This window comes from Triticum aestivum, chromosome 2A (assembly GCF_018294505.1).
Source record: "Triticum aestivum cultivar Chinese Spring chromosome 2A, IWGSC CS RefSeq v2.1, whole genome shotgun sequence".
In the NCBI taxonomy this organism is placed as follows: domain Eukaryota; kingdom Viridiplantae; phylum Streptophyta; class Magnoliopsida; order Poales; family Poaceae; genus Triticum; species Triticum aestivum.
In genome coordinates this window covers 698218368-698240954 of record NC_057797.1, presented here as the reverse complement: position 1 = coordinate 698240954, position 22587 = coordinate 698218368, and the positions used below count along the sequence as shown (strand labels likewise).

At 44.0% G+C, this 22587-nt stretch overlaps 1 pseudogene; it reads right to left on the bottom strand.

Moving 5' to 3' along the window:
* LOC123191867 (BTB/POZ and MATH domain-containing protein 1-like) overlaps positions 1-22587 on the bottom strand; it is a 62368-nt pseudogene that overhangs the window by 7037 nt on the left and 32744 nt on the right.

The window sequence follows — 22587 nt, the reverse complement described above, 5'->3', positions numbered from 1 at the left end:
CTAAGAAAATCGTCGGAGGTCTTATACCACTTGACGGGGGCACGAGCCTGAAATCCCAATTTCAGCCCTTGGAACATCTCATATGTTCTGCGATGTTTCAAAAACGTCTTTGGTGCCTCAATTCTAAACCGTTTAACTGAACTATCACGTAGTTATCAAAATGTGTATGTCAGATGTTCGCAACATCCACAGACAACGTTCGAGGTTCAGCACATTGAGCGGTGCATTAAGGACATAAGCCTTTTACTGTCTACATAATTCCTACTATCAACTTTCAACTAATTTTTCTCTAGGAACATATCTAAACAGTAGAACTGAAGCGCGAGCTATGACATAATTTGCGAAGACCTTTTGACTATGTTTAGGATAATTAAGTTCATCTTATGAACTCCCACTCAGATAGACATCCCTCCAGTCATCTAAGTGATTACATGATCCGAGTCAACTAGGCTGTGTCCGATCATCACGTGAGACGGACTAGTCAACATCGGTGAACATCTTCATGTTGATCGTATCTACCATACGACTCATGCTCGACCTTTCGGTCTCTTGTGTTCCGAGGCCATGTCTGTACATGCTAGGCTCGTCAAGTTAACCTAAGTGTTTCGCATGTGTTCCGAGGCCATGTCTGTACATGCTAGGCTCGTCAACACCTGTTGTATTCGAACGTAAGAATCTATACACCCGATCATCACGTGGTGCTTCGAAACGACGAACTTTCACAACGGTGGACAGTTAGGGGGAACACTTTCTTGAAATTTTAATGAGGGATCATCTTATTTACTACCGTCGTTCTAAGCAAATAAGATGTATAAACATGATAAACATCACATGCAATCAAATAGTGACATGATATGGCTAATATCATATTGCTCCTTTTGATCTCCATCTTCGGGGCTCCATGATCATTATCGTCACCGGCATGACACCATGATCTCCATCATCATGATCTCCATCATCGTGTCTTCATGAAGTTGCCTCGCCAACTATTACTTCTACTACAGCTAACGGTTAGCAATAAAGTAAAGTAATTACATGACGTTTATGTTGACACGCAGGTCATAAATAAATTAAGACAACTCCTATGGCTCCTGCCGGTTGTCATACTCATTGACATGCAAGTCGTGATTCCTACTACAAGAACATGATCATCTCATACATCACATATATCATTCATCACATCCTTTGGCCATATCACGTCACATAGCATACCCTGCAAAAACAAGTTAGACGTCCTCTAATTGTTGTTTGCATGTTTTACGTGGCTGCTATGGGTTTCTAGCAAGAACGTTTCTTACCTACGCAAAGACCACAACGTGATATGCCAATTGCTATTTACCCTTCATAAGGACCCTTTTCATCGAATCCGATCCGACTAAAGTGGGAGAGACAGACACCCGCTAGCCACCTTATGCAACTATTGCATGTCAGTCGGTGGAACCAGTCTCACGTAAGAGTACGTGTAAGGTCGGTCCAGGCCGCTTCATCCCACGATGCCGCCGAATCAGGATTGGACTAGTAATGGTAAGCATATTGAACAGAATCAACGCCCACAACTACTTTGTGTTCTACTCGTGCACAGAAACTACGCATAGACCTAGCTCATGATGCCACTGTAGGGGAACGTAGCATAAATTCAAAATTTTCCTACGTGTCACCAAGATCTATCTATGGAGTCATCTAGCAACGAGGGAGGAGTGGATCTACATACCCTTGTAGATCGCGCACGGAAGCATTCAAGAGAACGGGATTGATGGAGTCGTACTCGTCGTGATCCAAATCATCGATGATCCTAGCGCCGAACGGACGGCACCTCCGCGTTCAACACACGTACGGAGCAGCGACGTCTCCTCCTTATTGATCCAGCAAGGGGGAAGGAGAGGTTGATGGAGATCCAATAGCATAACGGCGTGGTGGTGGAAGTAGCGGGATTCCAACAGGGCTTCGCCAAGCGCTGTGGGAGGAGGGAGATGTGTCATGGGAGGGAGAGGGAGGCGCCAGGGCTTAGGTTGGGCTGCCCTCCCTTCCCCCCACTATATATAGGGCCAAGGGAGAGGGGGGAGGCGCAGCCTTGGCCCTTCCTCCAAGGAAGGGTGCGGCCAGGGAGGAGTCCCTCCTCCCCAAGGCACCTCGGAGGTGCCTTCCCCCTTTAGGACTCTTCCTCTCCCTTGATTCTTGGTGCATGGGCCTCTTGGGGCTGGTGCCCTTGGCCCATATAGGCCAAGGCGCACCCCCTACAGCCCATGTGGCCCCCGGGGCAGGTGGCCCCACCCGGTGGACCCCCGGGACCCTTCCGGTGGTCCCGGTACAATACCGGTGACCCCGAAACTTGTCCCGATGGCCGAAACAGCACTTCCTATATATAATTCTTTACCTCCGGACCATTCCGGAACTCCTCGTGACGTCCGGGATCTCATCCAGGACTCCGAACAACTTTCGGGTTACCGCATACTAATATCTCTATAACCCTAGCGTCACTGAACCTTAAATGTGTAGACCCTACGGGTTCGGGAGACATGCAGACATGACTGAGATGACTCTCCGATCAATAACCAACAGCGGGATCTGGATACCCATGTTGGCTCCCACATGTTCCACGATGATCTCATCGGATGAACCACAATGTCAAGGACTTAATCAATCCCGTATACAATTCCCTTTGTCTAGCGGTACGATACTTGCCCGAGATTCGATCGTCGGTATCCCGATACCTTGTTCAATCTCGTTACCGGCAAGTCTCTTTACTCGTTCCGTAACACATCATCCCGTGATCAACTCCTTGATCACATTGTGCACATTATGATGATGTCCTACCCAGTGGGCCCAGAGATACCTCTCCGTTTACACGGAGTGACATATCCCAGTCTCGATTCGTGCCAACCCAACAGACACTTTCGGAGATACCTGTAGTGTACCTTTATAGCCACCCAGTTACGTTGTGACATTTGGCACACCCAAAGCACTCCTACGGTATCCGGGAGTTGCACAATCTCATGGTCTAAGGAAATGATACTTGACATTAGAAAAGCTTTAGCATACGAACTACATGATCTTGTGCTAGGCTTAGGATTGGGTCTTGTCCATCACATCATTCTCCTAATGATGTGATCCCGTTATCAATGACATCCAATGTCCATGGTCAGGAAACCGTAACCATCTATTGATCAACGAGCTAGTCAACTAGAGGCTTACTAGGGACATGGTGTTGTCTATGTATCCACACATGTATCTGAGTTTCCTATCAATACAATTCTAGCATGGATAATAAACGATTATCATGAACAAGGAAATATAATAATAACTAATTTATTATTGCCTCTAGGGCATATTTCCAACATCTACATCAACACCATAGCCTCTCCGATAATGTAGTTTACCACAGACCTTCGGGTCCATAGTTATTAGCTAGATGGCTTCTTCTCTCTCTTTGGTTCTCAATACAAGGTTCTCCTCGATGTTCTTGGAGATCTATTCGATGTAAAACTTTTTGCGGTGTGTTTGCCGAGATCCGATGAATTGTGGATTTATGATCAAGTTTATCTATGAATAATATTTCGTTCTTCTCTGAATTCTTATATGCATGATTTGATATCTTTGCAAGTCTCTTTGAATTATCGGTTTAGTTTGGCCTACTAGATTGATCTTTCTTGCAATGGGAGAAGTGCTTTAGCTTTGGTTCAATCTTGCGGTGTCCTTTCCCAGTGACAGTAGGGGCAGCAAGGCACGTATTGTATTGTTACCATCGAGGATAAAAAGATGGGGTTTATATCATATTACTTTAGTTTATCCCTCTACATCATGTCATCTTGCCTAAAGCATTACTCTATTCTTATGAACTTAATACTCTAGATGCATGCTGGATAGCAATCGATGTGTTGAGTAATAGTAGTAGATGCAGAATCATTTCGGTCTACTTAAGACGGACGTGATGCCTATGTTCATAATCATTGCCTAGATATTCTCATAATTATGCGCTCTTCTATCAATTGCTCAGTAGTAATTTGTTCACCCACCGTAATACATGCTATCATGAGAGAAGCCACTAGTGAAACATATGGCCCCCAGGTCTTTTCCTTATTATATTGCATCTCGTTTATTATCGCATCTCGTTTACTATTTTGCAATCTTTACTTTCCAATCTATACAACAAAAATAAGAAAAATATTTATCTTACTATCTTTATCAGATCTCACTTTCGCAAGTGACCGTGAAGGGATTGAAAACCCCTTTATCGTGTTGGTTGCAAGGTTCTTGATTGTTTGTGCAGGTACTAGGTGACTTACGTGTTATCTCCTATTCGATTGATACCTTGGTTCTTGAAAACTGAGGGAAATACTTACACTACTTTGCTGCATCACCCTTTCCTCTTCAAAGGAAAATGTGCATTCTCAAGAGGTAGCAAGAAGGATTTCTGGCACCATTGCCGGGGAAATATACGCTCAAGTCAAGACATACCAAGTACCCATCATAAACTCTTCTCCCTCGCATTACATTATTTTCCATTTGTCTCTCGTTTTCCTCTCCCCCACTTCACCTTTGCTGTTTTATTCACCCTTTTTCGTTCGCCTTCTTTCACTTGCTTCTTGTGTGATTGTGTGATGGATTGATTGTTTATCACGATGGCTCAAGATAATACTAAATTATGTGACTTCTGCAATACCAACAACAATGATTTTATTAGCACTCCAGTTGCTCCTATTACCGATGCCGAATCTTGTGAAATTAATGCTGCTTTGTTGAATCTTGTCATGAAAGATCAATTTTCTAGCCTTCCTAGTGAAGATGTTGCTACCCATCTAAACAACTTTGTTGATTTGTGTGATATGCAAAAGAAGAAAGATGTGGATAATGATATTGTTAAATTGAAGCTATTTCCATTTTCTCTTGGAGATCATGCTAAAACTTGGTTCTCTTCTTTGCCTAAAAATAGTATTGATTCATGGAATAAGTGCAAAGATGCTTTTATCTCTAAGTATTTTCCTCCCGCTAAGATCATCTCTCTTAGAAATGATATTATGAATTTTAAGCAACTTGATCATGAGCATGTCGCACAAGCTTAGGAGAGGATGAACTTAATGATACGTAATTGCCCTACACATGGTTTGAATTTATGGATGATTATACAAAAAAATTATGCCGGATTGAATTTTGCTTCTAGAAATCTTTTAGATTCGGCTGCGGGAGGCACTTTTATGGAAATCACTTTAGGAGAAGCTACTAAACTCCTAGATAATATTATGGTTAACTATTCTCAATGGCACACTGAAAGATCCACTAGTAAAAAGGTTCATGCGATTGAAGAGATTAATGTTTTGAGTGGAAAGATGGATGAACTTATGAAATTGTTTGCTAATAAGAGTGTTTATTCTGATCCTAATGATATGCCTTTTTCCACTTTGATTGAGAATAATAATGAATCTATGGATGTGAATTTTGTTGGTAGGAACAATTTTGGTAACAATGCATATAGAGGAAACTTTCATTCTAGGCCGTTTCCTAATAATTCTTCTAATAATTATGGTAATTCCTACAACAACTCTTATGGTAATTTTAATAATATGCCCTCTGATTTTGAGACTAGTGTTAAAGAATTTATGAGTTCGCAAAAGAATTTCAATGCTTTGGTTGAAGAAAAATTTCAATGCTTTGGTTGAAGAAAAATTGCTTAAAATTGTCTAGGAACGTGGATAGAATTTCTCTTGATATTGATTCTTTGAAACTTAGATCTATTCCACCTAAGCTTGACATCAATGAGTCTCACAAAGCCATGAGAATTTCCATTGATGAGTGCATGGAAAGAACCACTAGGATGCGTGCTAAAAAAGATTGCTTTGTGAAAGCGTGTTCTTCTAGTTTTCATGATAATAATGATGAAGATCTAAAAGTGATTGATGTGTCTCCTTTTAAATCTTTGTTTTCCACTATAAGTCTTGATAAAGATGGGACTAGAGATGAGTCAACTTTAGTTAAAAGGCGTCCCAATGATTCAGAGTTTTTAGATCTTGATGCTAAAATTAATAAAAGTGGGATTGAAGAGGTCAAAACTTTACATAGCAATGAACCCACTATTTTGGATTTGAAGGGATTTAATTATGATAATTGCTCTTTGATAGATTGTATTTCCTTGTTGCAATCCGTGTTAAATTCTCCTCATGCTTATGATCAAAATAAAGCTTTTACTAAACATATCGTTGATGCTTTAATTCAATCTTATGAAGAAAAACTTGAACTAGAAGTTTCTATTCCTAGAAAACTTTATGATGAGTGGGAACCTACTATTAAGATTAAGACTAAAGGTTATGAATGCTATGCTTTGTGTGATTTGGGTGCTAGTGTTTCCATGATTCCAAAAACTTTGTGTGATGTGTTAGGTTTCAGTGAATTTGATGATTGTTCTTTAAATTTGCACCCTGCGGATTCCACCATTAAGAAACCTATGGGAAGGATTAATGATGTTCCTATTGTTGCAAATAGAAATTATGTGCCAATATATTTCATCGTTCTCGATATAGATTGCAATCCTACATGTCCTATTATTCTTGGTAGACCTTTCGTTAGAACGATTGGTGCAATTATTGACACGAAAGAAGGAAATATTAGATTTCAATTTCCGTTAAGGAAGGCATGAAACACTTTCCTAGAAATAAAATTAAGCCTTATGAATCAATTATGAGAGCCACTTATGAATTGCATGCCAAAGATGACAATACCAAGATCTATTCTTGCTTTTATGCCTAGCTAGGGGCGTTAAACGATAGCGCTTGTTGGGAGGCAACCCAATTTTATTTCTGTTCTTTACTTTTGTTCCTGTTTAGTAATAAATAATTTATCTAGCCTCTATTATGATTGTTTTTTATGTTTTAATTAGTGTTTGTGCCAAGTAAAGCCTTTAGGATCTTCTTGGGTGATAGTTGTTTGATCTTGCTGGAAAAAAACAGAAAGTATGCGCTCACGAAAATAATTTTTAATTTTTTCCCAGAGAGCGATAAAATACCAAATCCAACTGAAGTAGGTCAATATACAAATTATTTAAGTTGTCCTAATTTTTCATAATTTTTGCAGTTACAGAAGTATTCGAAACCTCCAGATTGCTACAGACTGTTCTGTTTTGAAAAATTATGTTTTTCGTGTGTTGTTTGCTTATTGATGAATCTGTAGGTAGTATCGGGGGTTATGAACCATTGAGAAGTTAGAATACAGTAGGTTTAACACCAATATAAATAAAGAATGAGTTAATTACAGTACATTAAAGTGGTGGTTTGCTTTCTTATACTAACGGAGCTCATGAGATTTTCTGTTGAGTTTTGTGTTGTGAAGTCTTCAAGTTTTTTGGGTAAAGATTTGATGGGTTTTGGAACAAGGAGTGGAAAGAGCCTAATATTGGGGATTCCCATGGCATCCCAAGGTAAAATTCAAGGAAAACCAAAAGCCTAAGCTTGGGGATGCCCCGGAAGGCATCCCCTCTTTCGTCTTCGTCTATCGGTAACTTTACTTGAGGCTATATTTTTATTCATCACATGATATGTGTTTTGCTTGGAGCGTATTGTATGATTTGATTCTTTGATTTTTAGTTTACCACAATAATCCTTGCTATACACACCTTTTTGGAGAGATACACATGAATCAGAATTTATTAGAATACTCTATGTGCTTCACTTATATCTTTTGAGCTAGATAATTTTGCTCTAGTGCTTCACTTATATCTTTTTAGAGTACGGTGGTGGTTTTATTTTATATAAATTATTGATCTCTCATCCTTCACTTATATTATTTTGAGAGTCTTTTAGAACAACATGGCAATTTGCTTTGGTTATAAAAATTAGTCCTAATATGATGGGCATTCAAGATGGGTATAATAAAAACTTTCATATAGAGTGCATTGAATAGTTTGATACTTGATAATTGTTTTTAGATATAAAGATGGTGATATTAGAGTCGTTCTATTTGAGTAATTGTGAAATTGAGAAATACTTGTGTTGAGGTTTGCAAGTCCCGTAGCATGCACGTATGGTAGCCGTTGTGTGACAAATTTGAAGCATGAGGTGTTCTTTGATTGCCTTCCTTATGAGTGGCGGTCGGGGACGAGCGATGGTCTTTTCCTACCAATCTATCCCCCTAGGAGCATGCGCGTAGTGCTTGGTTTTGATGACTTGTAGAGTTTTGCAATAAGTATGTGAGTTCTTTATGACTAATGTTGAGTTCATGGATTATACGCACTCTCACCCTTCCACCATTGCTAGCCTCTCTTGTGTCGCGCAACTTTTGCCGGTACCATAAACCTATCATTTACCTTCCTCAAAACAGCCACCATACCTACCTATTATGGCATTTTCATAGCCACTCCGAGATATATTGACATGCAACTTTCCACCGTTCCCTTTTATTATGACATGCTTCATCATAGTCATATTGCTTTGCATTATCATGTAGTTGACATTGTATTTGTGGCATGGCCACCACTCATAATTTTTTATACATGTCACTCTTGATTCATTGCACATCCCGATACACCGCCGGAGGCATTCACATAGAGTCATATTTTGTTTTGAGTATCGACTTGTAATTCTTGAGTTGTATGTAAATAAAAGTGTGATGATCTTCATTATTAGAGCATTGTCTCATGTGAGGAAAGGATGATGTCACCTATGATTCCCCCACAAGTCGGGATGAGACTCCATACAAAAAAAGAGGCCATAAAAAAAGAGAAGGCCCAAACAGAAAAAATATAAATGAGAGAAAAAGAGAGAAGGGGCAATGTTACTATCTTTTTTCCACACTTGTGCTTCAAAGTAGCACCATGATCTTCATTATAGAGAGTCTCTTATGTTGTCACTTTCATATACTAGTGGGAATTTTTCATTATAGAACTTGGCTTGTATATTCCAATGATGGGCTTCCTCAAATTTCCCTAGGTCTTCGTGAGCAAGCAAGTTGGATGCACACCCACGTAGTTTCTTTTGTTGAGCTTTCATACACTTATAACTCTAGTGCATCCATTGCATGGCAATATCTATTGATAGGCATCTCCATAGCCCATTGATATGCCTAGTTGATGTGAGACTATCTTCCTCATTTTTGTCTTCTCCACAACCACCATTCTATTCCACCTATAGTGCTATGTCCATGGCTCGTGCTCATATATTGCGTGAAAGTTAAAAAAGTTTGAAAAGGCTAAGTATGAAACAATTGATTGGCTTGTCATCGGGGTTGTGCATGATGGGAGCATTTTATGTGACAGAAATGAAGCATGGCCAAACTATATGGTTTTGTAGGGATGAACTTTCTTTGGCTATGTTATTTTGAGAAGACATAATTGCTTGGTTAGTATGCTTGAAGTATTATTATTTTTATGTCAATATTAAACTTTTGTCTTCAATCTTTTGGATCTGAACATTCATGCCACAATAAAGAAAATTACATTGAAAATTATGCTAGGTAGCATTCCACATCAAAAATTCTATTTTTATCATTTACCTACTCGAGGATGAGCAGGAATAAAGCTTGGGGATGCTTGATACGTCTCCAATGTATCTATAATTTTTGATTGTTCCATGCTATTATATTATCTGTTTTGGATGTTTAATGGGCTTTAATATGCTCTTTTATATTATTTTTGGGACTAACCTATTAACCGGAGGCCTAGTTCCAGTTTCTGTTTTTTTTGCCTATTTCAGTGTTTCACATAAAAGGAATATCAAATGGAATCCAAACGGAATGAAACCTTCGCAAGGATCTTTCTTGGAACAAACGCAAACCAGGAGACTTGGAGTGGAAGTCTGTGTCAGGACCCCCATTCCAAGTCACATCGATCTAGCCGGTAACACCTCATATCACTTTGCGGCCTCACGCATAGTATTCCCATGGTATCGCCTTACCATGGCCCGGGACCGTTTGTGCCTTTTGGCTCATGTATATGATAGGGTCGCTAGCATCCATATGACAGAGAACCCGGGCCGACATGGCTAGTCGTGAACCCAAAGCGGCACCAACCTATGGGGACAGGCATACATGAATCACATCGAGCATGTTGGTCAGCAGCGTGTGAATCCGAGCTGTAGCACTGGGCTAACAGGACTCCGAGAACCCGGGCTTTAGCAGGCTAGGCAGGACTCCGGATGTCACCGTGTGACATTTCCCCGAAGGGACAGACACAGGAACGAAGTGAAACACATGCCGGCCAGTCAAGTGCCCTGAGCAGTAGTGCTGGGCTACCAGGACTCCTGTGAACCGGGCTGTAGCGGACTACTATGGCTCATGGAAGCACTAGACTACATTTCCCCAATAAGAGAGGCTGCCAAGGATAAATAACTAGATTGTCGGATCCCACACATACCAAGCATTCCAATCATACACACAATATGCTCGATATGTGTAAATACAACATGGCATCACAACATAACTCTACGACTCAAGTATTTATTCATTAGGCTCCGAGGAGCGAGATATTACAAACATGGGTCTCATGACCCAACAATCATAGCATACAAATCAAAGCACATGCGGAAGCTTAACATGTCTGAGTACAGACATCTACAAATGAAAAGGCTAAGAAGCCTGACTATCTACCAGATCCTGCCGAGGGCACAAGATCGTAGCTGAGGTAGCAAGCTAAACGTCGAAGCCCACACGGAACTACTAGCGAGACTGACGTCTCTCTGCAAAACATAAATTAAGCAAACGTGAGTACAATTGTACTCAGCAAGACTTACATCAGAACTAACTACATATGCATCGGTATCAACAAAGGGGTAGTGGAGTTTAACTGCAGCAAGCCAGCTTTGACCCAGTGGCTAACCTGAACTACGACTACAAGCAACTCTTTTGAGGTGGCGCACACGAGTCCACATATTCACCATATCAATACACCACTATGGATCCGCTCCCGTCTCCCTACGAGAAGGCCATCCATAGCACTCACACTTATCTTGCGAGTTTTAGAGTATCCACTTTCACTTGTCTATGAACTATGCAAGGGGTCCAAGTTTCCATATCCGAGGAATCCGGCTATTCGAATAGATAATGATAACCCTGCAGGGGTGTACTTCTTCACACACGCTCCCACCACTTACCGTCGTTTACACGACATGTACTCGGCAACCTTCAAGCGGAAGCCCAACGAGGGTGTCGGCCACGGCCTACCTAAACACTTAAGTCTCTAGTCCAGGTTTATCGCCTATCCAGGTTCCATCCGCAGGGAGTCCGGCCGAGGTTTCCACATACGGCCCCGAACGATGTGAACAGGGTTCCCGAGACACCAAACGGGCGCCCGGTACACCGTGCCACGGTGTATCTACCGCATCATAGCCCACCCCTAGGGTCAGCGCTACGCACGGCCGCCAACACATAACCTACAAACACCAGAAACTAGTTGCAACTCCTGGACAGAGTACTAGGGTGATTAAGAAGCCGAGAGGGTCAATTAAGGATCCCAATGAGTGGTAGTAGCTGTTCATGGATCACAGACACAGAACTCAGTTCCTGAGGACGGTTTCAATGAGACAACCCACCATGTACTCCTACATGGCCTCTCACCGCTACCTTTACCAAAACGTGTTCACACACTTAGCTCACACACAGTAGGACATGTTCACACACCTCCGATTCATTCCCGATGAATCAGACCTGAAACAACTCTATGCAATAGCAGGCATGACAAACAAGCATGAATGAGTAGGCACATCAGGGCTCAAACAACTCCTACTCATGCTAGTGGGTTTCATCTATTTACTGTGGCAATGACAGGTCATGCAGAGGAAAGGGGTTCAACTACCGCAACATGTAACAGTTGAATCGTTGTTGTCCTAATGCAGTAAAAGAGAGCAGGAGCGAGAGAGTGGGATTGTATCAGAATGAACAAGGGGGTTTTGCTTGCCTGGCACTTCTGAAGTAGTATAACTCTTCATCGTTGTCATTGATCACATCGTCGAAACATACGTCTACCGAGGGGGAACAATCACCGGCAAACATGAAAGAATACAATCAATGCAATGCACATTATGATGCATGATCATGACATGTCAATATGTTGTATTGAGCTAATGCAACTAGCAATCATATTAAATGAAGTTGGTTTGAACCAAGGGTTCAAATTCAAACTCCATATGTGCTTATTTAAATGTCAATTATGCAAATTGCCCTTTACAGCAACCCTATGTGGTTCAAACATGCATGCAAATGCCGTAAACAGATTCCTTGAATTTTTCTGATAATTTTTCATATATAAATTATTTGATTTGGAGCTACGGTTGATTTTCTATGAATTTTAGAAGTTTTGGGAATTTTCTGGAATTTTCCGAATTATTTAAAAATCCAGAAAATCACTTACTGTGTCAGCATGACATAGTGTGACGTCAGCAGGTCAACTGGGCCGGCCAGGTCAAACCTGACCTGTGGGACCCATACGTCAGTGTCTCAGGCTGGTTTGGGTGGATGACAGGTGGGACCGGTCAACGTTGACTTGACCAAAGTCAAAGCTGGCACGTGGGGTCCACCAGGTTAGCACTAATCTAAACCGATAATTTACACTAACCTAATCTATTTTAGTTAGCCGGTTAGTTGGGCGGTGGGGCCCGGTTGTCATTGACTCCAGGGGGTAATCAGTAGGGTGCTTAGGCCCTAATGATGGTGCCATGTCAGCCACCGGCATTTAACCGCCGACGATGATAGACCGCGGCGGCGCCCGCTTCGGGTTTGCTCTACGGGCCACCGTTCGACGCGCGGAAGGGCGCATTTGAAAGAGGGGAGAGAGACGCATCCGTGGGTGGCCGTTGTTCGAGCGGGGATGGATGGAGTCAACGACGGCGACCAAAACGGCGGCGGCCGGAGCACGGTGGGTTGCGGGTTTGGGGTTGCGGTGCACGAGAGGGGGAGATGTTGGTGGCTACGGTCTCGTGGGGTCATTCTGAGCACGGTAGTGTACTCAGGTGGAAGCTCCAGTGGCTATAGCCACGACGGCAACATGGCGCGGCGGCGGCGAGCTTCGGCTCCGGTGAGAACGAGGGCTACAAGGTGCAATCGAGGCGGGGAAGAGAGGGGTTCGAAGCGGTAGCTCACAGCGGGGTCATCGGTGATCTCAGCGTGCTCAGGGATGGCCTGGTGATGATGAATTGGTCGACGACGGCCGTCGATGCAGAGGGCGAAGATGGCGTCGACGACGGCGCTCCAGGGCATCCGGCGTCATGTGGCTCGGCGGAGAGGACCGGGGCGCCATGGCGAAGCTCGGGGGCGCGTCGGAGAGGCTCAGAGATGGCTGTGGCCGTGGGGGAGCTCGTCGGCGGCGACGGCTGCGTTCGGTCGTGCGTGTGAGGGAGAGACAGAGAAGGGGACGAGGGCGAGGGAGAGTGCGAGAGAGGTCGAGGCTTGCATGGTGTCTCCATAGAAGGCCAGGGCGTCAACGGGGAGAGGCAAGCAGGAGCTGGCGAGGCGCCTGGCCAGCACGCGGCGAGCACGCGCTCGTCCTTCTGTCCGGGGAGGAAGACGACAGGGAGGCTGCGGTGGTGGGCTGGGCCGGCCACTTGGCCCGCCAGGTAAGCCCAGGTACTATCTCTCTCTCTCTCGCTCTCTTTCTGTTTCCATTTATTCAATTCTCTGTTGTTTGTTTTGAATTAGTAGAAATACTAATCCATTTTAGAAAATTCTGAAAATAATCATAGGCACCTTTGGAATTACTCCCAACAGCCTAAAATTACTTTGAAAAGTATTTGGGCATTTCAAAGTATTTATAGTATTTTAAATGCCCAAATGCAAATAGTTATGTCTTAATTCAAAAATCCAAAATGGCTCCAAAATTTATGAACCCATTTTTGGCAGAGGTTTTAGCCAGAACCAAAAATGATGAACATTTTTGAAGGGCATATTGGGTTCATTGAAAATATTTAAAGTTGGGCCTATTTGCATTGCTTTTGTGCTAGCGGTTTGATCATCCCCATTTCAGTTTCATAAAAAAATAAACATGATGCCATGATGATCATGCAAGAGTAAGCAAAGCAAAGCTAGGGCTGTGACAACTCACCCCCACTAAACAAGAATCTCGTCCCGAGATTCAAGCGTAGGGTAAGATGAAGGGGGACGCAAACTTAACACAATCTTCACGATCCAAGTTGCACTTCATAAGAACGTTGGTTCGATCACCATCTTTGTCTCGATGTCTTGCTCTGAGAACTCCCACCAACATGACAACGAGAGGGAAGGGAAAACTCTAGAAGGGTCGATCTTCTCGAAGATCAAACAACTCAGGATCAACTCATGGAGTGAGACATAGGAACATCTCTCCAATTGAGACACAAAGTTCACATCAGGGTGATGGAAATCAGACGACGAGGATTCAAGTTGGTAGGTAGTAATTCCACACTTGAGTAAGGTGGTGCAAGGTTTCAAGGTTGCGAGGAGATAATTGTCATGAACCCATAACAGGGCACCTTGGAGAAGGTGACTCGTTGAACTGTTCCCTTAAGTGGCAAAAAGAATTACTTTTGATCCATAAATCATTGAAACTCTTCATACCAGCTTAAGGCAATTTACAATTGATCGTTTGAGATAGCTCGAAGAGACGGCATACTCGGACTAGGATGGATGATGTGGACTACCTTGTTGAAGACAACGCAAGGGATGATTTTGCTTGTGCGTGCTCTCAAGAACTTGAGCATTTCCATATTCATCAAGGTTCTACCAACATCCGTGGCAAGGATCCTGGCAACACGGCATACTACCATGATGACTAGTGATGGATGATGCAGATACAAAGGAAGATAACACCTTCTCAGATCTTCCCTTAGCGAGGCTAAGGGAACAGAATCCGGACGATCGACCGAGAGACATTTAGCACTCCGCTTCTAATGTTCTCCTTGATGTGCTAGCGTAATCCATTCATAGATATGGTTTGATATCTAGAACATCAAGTAAAAGGTCGGACTTCGGAAGCTCAAGAATCCATAAGGAATAACTACGGAGGCAGATCCTACGAGATCCTTATGGGGAGGTGACCAACTTCTTCAACTAGGATACTACAATAATAGGCCTTCCGGCTAGGTGTGTTGTCCACGACATCCACGTTACCGGTTACAGAGAGACCAACAATATAGTTCTTGGAGTACGTTCCAACCATCATATCTGCCTGAGATTCAGATCTGGTTGGTGTTAGGATATTCCAGACCCATCCAGTCTAGAAGGAAAATGAGAGTTTGCAACACAATTTGACGAGATGACGTTGCGAGATTCTCGGGGAATGAACTGCGATAGCAAGCTCCAAAACATGAGCTGGTTCTGCTACAAACCTGTGAACACGCTATCCAAGACGAGCATGACCACGTAGTAGTCTTATAGTAAAACACTATCGAGTTCAGGTGGGGAACCATCATCAAGGATTTTGAAGTCTTACGCAAGTCCATGGATTAGATCCCAAGCATAGACTTCTTTGCCTTGAACAATTCAATCAGTGGCTTGGTGTGCTAGGGAATACATATGGAGTGGAGGTAATTAATCTACCAAACCATAGAATACATTCACACATGCATAACTGACTTGGGATGGTACCAGGGGAAAAAAACAATCTTTCTCGAACTCACGGCGGCAACTTGCAGCAGATGCACATGAATTTGAGGAAGTCACTTCTTCCATCCAAGCATAAGCTTCATGAACGGAACACGAAGGCATTGCTTATAAAGTTTCCAACACTAGGTTGATGTTCAACATGAATCATGGGGGAGACAAAATGTTGCTGATGGGCTCAACAACAACTCATCGGAATTTCCATATCACTAGACTTCCACCATCATGTGAATAGGATGATAGTATTGGTCAGACCAAAAGATATAATGGTGTATGCTCGAGGGATCAACCATGGGTAAGACAACATTACGAACATCATTGGTTCTGATTTGACTTGGACGATAGCCCATACTCAAGTCAAAGTTTTGACAAGGCAATAGATCCAACAACTGATCACGAGGACCAATCGATGGAGATATCATCTTTCTTCAACACACACACACACACAAAGATATCCCTTAACATGAACTAAGTCAGACAAGCTTTTATCTTCCAACTCTCCAAGTTGTTGTCTAGCTCAACCAACTAGCTCAGGGATATCCAACACAGATTCTTGGAGAAGGGGTGATTTATAAGAAACCAACTTAATCACGAACTCAACATAGCGGTCAGGTCACAGCCAGGTAATACTTCCGAGAAGATCTTCGGAAAATCACGAACCACCGATATGTTACTAAGCTCGAGAACAATCTTGCTCTTCAGAGCAAGACGACATGATCAAATAAGCAAGGGATTGAATAATCCTAACTCATTGATCGAAGAGTGCACCGGAAAAAAAACTAGGTAGCATGATCAATCTCAGAATGATGGTTCAATAACCAACACGCTAAGAATGCGGATATTGTCCATTTACTACCAAGCAACTAGTTGCTAGGAGTATTGATTTCACACATCAAGGTTCACTTGTCGGTATTCCGGTTGCAACAACATGGATCCAAGGAGCGAATGATGATGGCGAGAAGTATCACTACATCAAGAGTTCATAAGAGGTGGTGCAATTATCATGACAATTCTGACATAAGAAGGCAACACTCCAAGGTAGAACATAACAAAAGCTGGATTGGCACTTTGATCTGCGGAATACAACTGTTTTGACCCAATCCTAGATATGGATGAGGTACTGGAGTTTGTTTCTCCTAGTCATTCCAGAATAGAATGGCTTGACGGATCACATGAATAACAAGCATCGATAACACCAATGCACAACTACTCTTGACCAACAATTGATGGACGAGGGTCCGAATACAACTAAAGAGGGGCAACTCAAAGGAACATATAATTTTCTGAGTTGTGGATGCATAGATTAGTATGTCGAGCAAAGCTCAACATTCCTTCCGGACAACCCATGCAGAAAGGTAGGACTGGCAGATTCACAATGAAGAATGGAGAACTCATCAAGAGCACTCTGGTTGTGATCTTTTGGTTCAAAGAACTTCTGCCATAGGCGGTTCGTAGTATTTGGAAGAAGGATATACCACGGACCTCGAGGACTAATGCAAAGGTTACTAATATCCTAAAGGAACTAGCAACACTATCAACATGAGGTAAGTAGGGTGAATCTCGGGTTCAAGAACCCATGAATAGAATACCTACCACGACATGGCATCACGGGATGCTTTCGAGAATGGTGGCCAGAATCATCACACCGGAACACAAAACATGGCTAGACTACTAGGTGACTCCCTAAAACACCTAGGGTCATAATAATAGCTCCAACATATATGTCGAGGCAACAAAGTACCTCAACTCACCGATTAGTGTGATTAATCTGGCCCAAATGGACATCAGGAACAGGAGGAAGGGGTTTGCAAATGCATCAGACTACTTAGAAACCTGGGATGACTCAGACAACATAACGGTTGTAAATGCTCAAAAAGATTTGAGACATCCTGCAAAATGGTGGCATAACCACTCAACATCACAATATCAAGGTTTCGAGACCAATTATGAACACACGAAAGTACTGGAAACTGAATTGCGGCATGAATCCATCAATCCTATAAGTCAACGGGTTAGTAACACGTCATCCTGATAGATAGATGAGAACGCCTAGTTTCTTAACCCCATAGAAAGGAAGAGGGTGACTCAGATCAGAGGGCATGAGATATAAGGAGTAAAAAGAGCCTTACGTTCCCTTCCACAATCAATTTCCTTACATAACTAAAGCATTTCTAGACTCGACTTCGACCAGTTTGGCTTGGTAATCCTACAGGCAACCTGGCTCTGATACCAAAGCTGTCAGGACCCCGATTCCAAGTCACATCGATCTAGCAGGTAACACCTCATATCACTTTGCGGCCTCACGCACGGTATTCCCACGGTGTCGCCTTACCATGGCCCGAGACCGTTTGCGCCTTTTGGCTCACATATATGATAGTGTCGCTAGCATCCATATGACAGAGAACCCGGGCCGACATGGCTAGTGATGAACCCAAAGCGGCACCAACCTATGGGGACATGCATACATGAATCACATCGAGCATGTCGGTCAGCAGCGTGTGAATCCGGGCTATAGCACTAGGCTAACAGGACTCCGGGAACCCGGGCTGTAGCAGGCTAGGCAGGACTCCGGATGTCACCGCGTGACATTTCCCCGAAGGGACAGACACAGGAACGAAGTGAAACACATGCCGGCCAGTCAAGTGCCCTGAGCAGTAGTGCTGGGCTACCAGGACTCCGGTGAACCGGGCTGTAGCGGACTACTATGGCTCATGGAAGCACTAGACTACATTTCCCCATAAGAGAGGCTGCCAAGGATAAACAACTAGATTGTCGGATCCCACACATACCAAGCATTCCAATCATACACACAATATGCTCGATATGTGTAAATACAACATGGCATCACAACATAACTCTACGACTCAAGTATTTATTCATTAGGCTCCGAGGAGCGAGATATTACAAACATGGGTCTCACGACCCAACAATCATAGCATACAATTCAAGGCACAAACGGAAGCTTAACATGTCTGAGTACAGACATGTACAAATGAAAAAGGCTAAGAAGCCTGACTATCTACCATATCCTGCCGAGGGCACAAGATCGTAGCTGAGGTAGCAAGCTAAACATCGAAGCCCACACGGAACTACTAGCGAGACTGACGTCTCTCTGCAAAACATAAATTAAGCAAACGTGAGTACAATTGTACTCAGCAAGACTTACATCAGAACTAACTACATATGCATCGGTATCAACAAAGGGGTAGTGGAGTTTAACTGCAGCAAGCCAGCTTTGACCCAGTGGCTAACCTAAACTACGACTACAAGCAACTCTTTTGAGGTGGCGCACACGAGTCCACATGTTCACCATTCAATACACCACTATGGATCCGCTCCCGTCTCCCTACGAGAAGGCCATCCATAGCACTCACACTTAGCTTGCGAGTTTTAGAGTATCCACTTAAAGTTATCTATGAACTATGCAAGGGGTCCAAGTTTCCATATCCAAGGAATCCGGCTATTCGAATAGATAATGATAACCCTGCAGGGGTGTACTTCTTCACACACGCTCCCACCACTTACCGTCGTTTACACGACATGTACTCGGCAACCTTCAAGCGGAAGCCCAAGGAGGGTGTTGGCCACGGCCTACCTAAACACTTAAGTCTCTAGTCCAGGTTTATCGCCTATCCAGGTTCCGTCCACAGGGAGTCCGGCCAAGGTTTCCACTTACGGCCCCGAACGATGTGAACAGGGTTCCCAAGACACCAAATGGGCGCCCGGTACACCGTGCCACGGTGTATCTACCGCATCATAGCCCACCCCTAGGGTTAGCGCTATGCACGGCCGCCAACACATAACCTACAAACACCAGAAACTAGTTGCAACTCCTGGACAGAGTACTAGGGTGATTAAGAAGCCGAGAGGGTCAATTAAGGATCCCAATGAGTGGTAGTAGCTGTTCATGGATCACAGACACAGAACTCAGTTCCTGAGGACGGTTTCAATGAGACAACCCACCATGTACTCCTACATGGCCTCTCACCGCTACCTTTACCAAAACGTGTTCACACACTTAGCTCACACACAGTAGGACATGTTCACACACCTCCGATTCATTCCCGATGAATCAGACCTGACACAACTCTATGGAATAGCAGACATGACAAACAAGCATGAATGAGTAGGCACATCAGGGCTCAAACAACTCCTACTCATGCTAGTGGGTTTCATCTATTTACTGTGGCAATGACAGGTCATGCAGAGGATAAGGGGTTCAACTACCGCAACAAGTAACAGATGAATCGTTGTTGTCCTAATGCAGTAAAAGAGAGCAGGAGCGAGAGAGTGGGATTGTATCGGAATGAACAAGGGGGTTGTGCTTGCCTGGCACTTCTGAAGGTAGTATAACTCTTCATCGGTGTCATTGATCACATCGTCGAAACATACGTCTACCGAGGGGGGAACAATCACCGGCAAACACTGAAAGAATACAATCAATGCAATGCACATTATGATGCATGATCATGACATGTCAATATGTTGTGATTGAGCTAATGCAACTAGCAATCATATTAAATGAAGTTGGTTTGAACCAAGGGTTCAAATTCAAACTCCATATGTGCTTATTTAAATGTCAATTATGCAAATTGCCCTGTACAGCAACCCTAGGTGGTTCAAACATGCATGCAAATGCCATAAACAGATTCCTTGAATTTTTCTGATAATTTTTCATATATAAATTATTTGATTTGGAGCTACGGTTGATTTTCTATGAATTATGGAAGTTTTGGGCATTTTCTGGAATTTTTTGAATTATTTAAATATCCAGAAAATCACTTATTGCGTCAGCATGACATAGGTGTGACGTCAGCAGGTCAACTGGGTCGGCCAGGTCAAACCTGACCTGTGGGACCTATACATCAGTGTCTCAGGCTGGTTTGGGTGGATGACAGGTGGGACCGGTCAACGTTGACTTGACCAAAGTCAAAGCTGACACGTGGGGTCCACCAGGTTAGCACTAATCTAAACCGATAATTTACACTAACCTAATCTATTTTAGTTAGCCGGTTAGTTGGGCGGTGGGGCCCGGTTGTCATTGACTCCAGGGGGGTAATCAGTAGGGTGCTTAGGCCCTAATGATGGTGCCACGTCAGCCACCGGCGTTTAACCACCGACGACGACAGATCGCGGCGGTGCCCGCTTCAGGTTTGCTCTACGGGCCACTGTTCGACGCACGGAAGGGCGTGTTTGGAAGAGGGGATAGAGACGCATCCGTGGGTGGCCGTGGTTCGAGCGGGGATGGACGGAGTCAACGACGGCGACCAAAACGGCGGTGGCCGGAGCATGGTGGGTTGCGGGTTTGGGGTTGCGGTGCGCGAGAGGGGGAGATGTTGGTGGCTACGGTCTCGTGGGGTCATTCTGAGCACGGTAGTGTACTCAGGTGGAAGCTCCAGTGGCTATAGCCACGATGGCAACATGGCGCGGCGGCGGCGAGCTTCGGCTTCCGTGAGAACGAGGGCTACAAGGTGCAATCGAGGCGGGGAAGAGAGGGGTTCGAAGCGGTAGCTCACAGCGGGGTCGTCGGTGATCTCAGCGTGCTCGGGGATGGCCTGGTGACGGCGAATCGGTCGACGACGTCCATCGATGTAGAGGGCGAAGATGGCGTCGATGATGGCGCTCCAGGGCGTCCGGCGTCATGTGGCTCGGCGGAGAGGACCGGGGTGTCACGGCGGAGCTTGGGGGCGCGTCGGAGAGGCTCAGAGATGGCTGTGGCCGTGGGGGAGCTCGGCAGCGGCGACGGCTGCGTTCGGTCACGCGCGTGAGAGAGAGACAGAGAAGGGGATGAGGGCGAGGGAGAGTGCGAGAGAGGTCGAGGCTTGCGTGGCGTCTCCATAGAAGGCCAGGGTGTCGACGGGGAGAGGCAAGCAGGAACTGGCGAGGCGCGTGGCCAGCGCGCGGCGAGCACGCGCTCATCCTTCTGTCCGGGGAGGAAGACGACAAGGAGGCTACGGTGGTGGGCTGGGCCGGCCACTTGGGCCACCAGGTAAGCCCAGGTACTATCTCTCTCTCTCTCTCTCTCTCTCTCTCTCTCTCTCTTTGTGTTTCCATTTATTTAATTCTCTGTTGTTTGTTTTGAATTAGTAGAAGTACTAATCCATTTTAGAAAATTCTGAAAATAATCATAGGCACCTTTGGAATTACTCCCAATAGCCTAAAATGACTTTCAAAAGTATTTGGGCATTTCAAAGTATTTATAGTATTTTAAATGCCCAAATGCAAATAGTTATGTCTTAATTCAAAAATCCAAAATGGCTCCAAAATTTATGAACCCATTTTTGGCAGAGGGTTTAGCCAGAACCAAAAATGATGAACATTTTTTAACGGCATATTGGGTTCATTGAAAATATTTAAAGTTGGGCCTATTTGCATTGCTTTGGTGCTAGGGGTTTGATCATCCCCATTTCAGTTTCATAAAAAAATAAACATGATGCCATGATGATCATGCAAGAGTAAGCAAAGCTAAGCTAGGGTTGTGACAGTCTGGAACTCCGCGAAGCTTCCACGAGATAGGAGGGCGCGCCCCCACCCTCGTGGGCCTCACGGAGCTCCACCGATGTACTTCTTTCACCTATATATATACTCTTATACCCTAAAAACATTAGGGGGGCCACGAAACCACTTTTCCACCGCCGGAACCTTTTGTACCCGTGAGATCCCATCTGGGGCCTTTCCCGGCGATCTGCCGGAGGGGCATTCGATCATGGAGGACTTCTACATCAACACCATAGCCTCTCCGATGATGTCTGAGTAGTTTACCACAGACCTTTGGGTCCATAGTTATTAGCTAGATGACTTGTTCTCTCTCTTTGGTTCTCAATACAAGGTTCTCCTCGATGTTCTTGGAGATCTATTTGATGTAATACTTTTTACGGTGTGTTTGCCGAGATCCGATGAATTGTGGATTTATGATCAAGTTTATCTATGAATAATATTTCGTTCTTCTCTGAATTCTTATATGCATGATTTGATATCTTTGCAAGTCTCTTCGAATTATCGGTTTAGTTTGGCCTACTAGATTGATCTTTCTTGCAATGG